The sequence below is a fragment of the Passer montanus genome, unplaced genomic scaffold (assembly GCF_014805655.1).
Source record: "Passer montanus isolate IOZ18808 unplaced genomic scaffold, ASM1480565v1 scaffold21, whole genome shotgun sequence".
Lineage (NCBI taxonomy): Eukaryota > Metazoa > Chordata > Aves > Passeriformes > Passeridae > Passer > Passer montanus.
Window position 1 is genome coordinate 14,954,996 of NW_024366703.1, and position 3,995 is coordinate 14,958,990.

A 3,995-nucleotide genomic window follows, 5' to 3' on the forward strand; every position below is an offset into this window, starting at 1 on the left:
CGGGGGGACGCGCCCGGGGCAGGCAGGAGGGCGGCGAGGCGAGGCAGGAGCCGGCCCGGCGCCCCGTCCCGTGCCGTGCCCTGGCTCGGCCGCAGCGGCTACCGCCTCAGAGGGGCGAGCCCGCCGTGCCCGGCGCCAGCTGCCTCCTCCCCCGCGCGGGCATCGCCGAGCAGCGCGCCGCGGGTCCCGCTCCGCTCCATCCAGCCGCCCGCCCCGAGCCGCCGCAGCTTTGTCACGCCGACAGCCCCCTCGGGTGGGAGGTGGGTTCTCTCTCTCTCTCTCCCCCCCTTTCCCCCTCTCGGCGCACTCCTCCGGCTCCTTCCTCCTCCCCCGGTCACTCCCCCCGCTGCAACCCGAGCCGTTTCCTGGACGGCGCTGCCGGGCTCTGCCAATCGCCGCCGAGCCCCTTCCCCCGCCCGGCCCTCGGAGGTGCGGAGCCGGGAGCCCCCACCCCGCCCGAGGGTCGCGGGTGCCCCCGCGGCGCGGACCTGGCGCGCTGGGCAGCGCCGGAGAGGGCAGGAGGGGAGCGGGGAGCGGCCGCTGCCTGCCCGGGAGAGCGGGACAGCTCATCCCCGGCTGGAGGGGAGGAACCCCGGGCACCTCCCGGACGGTTGCTCCGCTGAAAGTTTTCCAGCGGGTTGGAAAGGGAAGGTGGGGAGCGCGGAAAGCGCCACGGCAGTGGGTGAGCCCCGGCGCCGGGCAGCGTCTGCATCCTCACACAAAAACGGTACCAGCGCAGCAGCGGTGCCCGGAACCTCTCCTGAAGTGTTTCTGGCTCACAAGCCATGGCTGGGCTGTGGCCAGCTCCATCTAGAGAGGGCAGCTGGATAACACCCGCTCCAAAAATCACCCTCATGATCGTCCCAGTCCACAGCCTGATTCCAGCTGCCCCGTGAATTGGTCTGACAGTGCACTTTTAATACCTGTGTGGTGCCCAAATGGGAAAAGTTGTCGAAAAGTTATGCAAACATCATTTGTTTAGACACACAGATTTAAAACTGCATAATATGGATATTCAGAATTCAATATAGCTTTGCCTAATCCTTGCTTAATAAAACATTTGCTTTAGATACCATCAACTAAAAGGTTTTGAATATGGAGTCTAATGCTTGCTTGTGTAGAGTCAGCTTGACAACAAAATCAATAAGTGGTGTTTGCCTCAAATTTAATCAGTGTTGATCAATTTAATGTTACTTTATTTAAGCTCTACTGTACATTTTATATGCTGTGTGCGGTATTGATCAAGGGGATTTTCAAGGACTGAGGCCACACATTGTAGTGTAAGTCTATTGACACACATGTAGACACCAAAAACTTGAAAACAAGTTTTCTCTAGAGTATGTACTTACCTCCCAGCATGTATTTTCCCACCACTACTGCAGTCTTTATGAGGGATGGCAGACAAATTTGTAATTGATTGGAAACACAGGTTAAGTTTTCTGGTTTTGTGGGGGTTTTTTTGTTGTTCCTAAAGCAACAGACATCTGAATGTTCTAATTGAGAAGCTGAGATGTCACAGTCAAGATCCAATTTTCCCAGCACCGGGCATGTCCATCGCCCATTGAAAACATTGTTAACACATTCTCACATAAATTATTGTCTGGGACAGGAAGCTGCAATACCTTTCCCCATTCATCGATATCTTTGCATACTCTGAAAGAAAAGGAAGCATTCCACTAAAAATGACAAATCAGAACACCTATTTCCAAGGTCTGGAAGCACTTGTCAGAATTTATTCTTTTGGAGGATGAAAAGATAGCAGTCTATCAATAGCAGCCTTTTCTCTTAAATGAGCCACATTCTCCTAAAGTGGCCCACAACAGCCCAGCTCCTCAATCTGAGAAAAGCAGAAGCATGTTTGGAATTAAAGGAGTTGGGGGGGGGGGGGAATCAATTCTGTCATCATATTTAGGCTTCAAGAGATCTCAGTGGGCCCAGGGAGCCTTTCATAGCAGTTAGGCTGCTGAATGAGAGCATAATCTCTTTACAGTTTTTTCCTCCTCCTCTCAAAGTGGCTGGGATCCTTTCTGTGAGCCCTCCTGCACGTGAATGGTGTGGCTAATAAGCCTATTAATGAGGTTCCACAGCAGAGTGTGAATAGGTAAATAAGCCCCAATCTGTTGAGGTTCAGGAGCAAGGGCAGTAAAGCCATCATGAACTAAAGGTGACAGTTTGAACTGAAATAGGAACAACAGCTCCAGGTTTCAAGCGAAAGAATAGACAGACAAGGCACACATTCAGGCTCCTTCTACCCCCTACCGAGTCCTATTTTCTCTCCCATTCTTCCTCCTTTATAAAATGTCTTGAGTAGTCACCCATTTTTTCAAAAGCTCTTGAGACGTCCTTTTTCATCCTGGCAATGATACATCAATAGGGAGGAAGGAAAATGAGGACACCAATGCTCCTTTGCCCCGCAACTTTCAAAAGCAGGAACAGCGCTGTGTGCCCTCGCATATGGAAGCGGGGGAGGAGAAAGAAAGTTAAATTGAATCTTTCAGCCCTGCCAGCTCTTTGTGGCTGCTGTCAGCCGAGCTCCGGTCCTCCCTCGGCACGCAGGCAGGGATACAGTTAATGTTCAACAAGGGCAGGGTCCGAGCCCGGCTCCAGCTGCGGCGAGGGCACAGCTGGGCTCGGCCAAATCCCCAGCGAGGGGCACGCAGAGGTGAGGAGATGGATTCGTTCCTGCCCAGCATCTCTTTTACCTGGCGGGTAAGGTGAAGATGTGCTTGTGTTCAGGCTGCTCCTGGGACAGGCCCAGCAGAGCCCAGCTCATCCATAAAAGCCCAGCTGGAAGGGATGAAGGCAGAAGGTTCAGCAGGTGACAAACATCTCGGGAGATGGGGTGAGATGGGCAACCAGCCCCTCCGAGTAATGTGGGAAAAGTCACCTCGGAAAAAAGCACAGCGCAGAGCTGCTGAGCACGCTCTCAGTTCTAATCCTCGCAGACTCTGACATTTCTTTCAAGTGCTGGAGCTATCAGGGCAGGCAGGGCTCCACAGGACCCGGCTCCTCCGTGGAATTGCAGCGAGGAAGCAGCCCCGGCTCCTGGCACGGTGCAGACAGATGGCAGGGGAGGCCATGGGCACCCCGGGGAAGGAAGTTCTGAAGCATCTCACTATTCTCCAGGTGCAGGACCTGCTAACATGCCACAGTTCCATCTGATGAAAACAGGAATAAAATACAGGAAGTTAAATTAGGGGGAAAAATGAAATAAAATGAAAGCCCACACATTCAAGTCTTAGAGGTCTATGGGGAGAAACTCTCTAGATCCAAATTCAAACACACACTTCACTGAGGGTTTTCTCCATGAAAGACAATGGGAGTCAACAATTCTTCCAAATGTCCCAACCAAAAAATTTCTCCTGCCCATGCTAGATATGATTAAATGTTTGTTTAAGATGTCTTTTTATTTTTTAATTTTTTTTTTCTTTGAAGTTCTTCCAAAGCTAAGTGTCTAAACCCAAACTTTGGCAGCTAAAATATTTACCTGGTATCCAACGTGTTTATGGTTCTCTTTCCAGGCAGCTTCAAACTTTTTTTTTTAGGGTACCAAAGAGCAAATCATAGGAACCCACTTCTGAAAATGTAATTTTTTCAAAGACAGGCAAAGTTGCTGTATAGATTTTTTAGTGTCTTAGGGAAAAGTCATTTAATACAAAAACAATCCCATTCTAAAATAAAAGCCACTACTAAAACAGAGGCTTCCATCACTAGTTCTCACCAGGTATTACTTCAAGAGGCTGCTAAACTGAAAAATTGAGATAACAATTATTGTAATGCAAATAGATCCAATAATTGTCCATGAAAATGTGAAGCAGATGGGCTACCAAGTTCTTTTGCAGGAAAATGTGTATGGGAAGGGGGGGCTGCAGTTCCTGGCCCATCAAAGGATAGTTTTACTGGGTTTATCAAACAAGGAAACCTCATTTTGGTTAAGCTAGAGAAGGGGGCAAATGAATTGCTTTTGTCTACCAATTTTTGATCTCCCTCTGCAT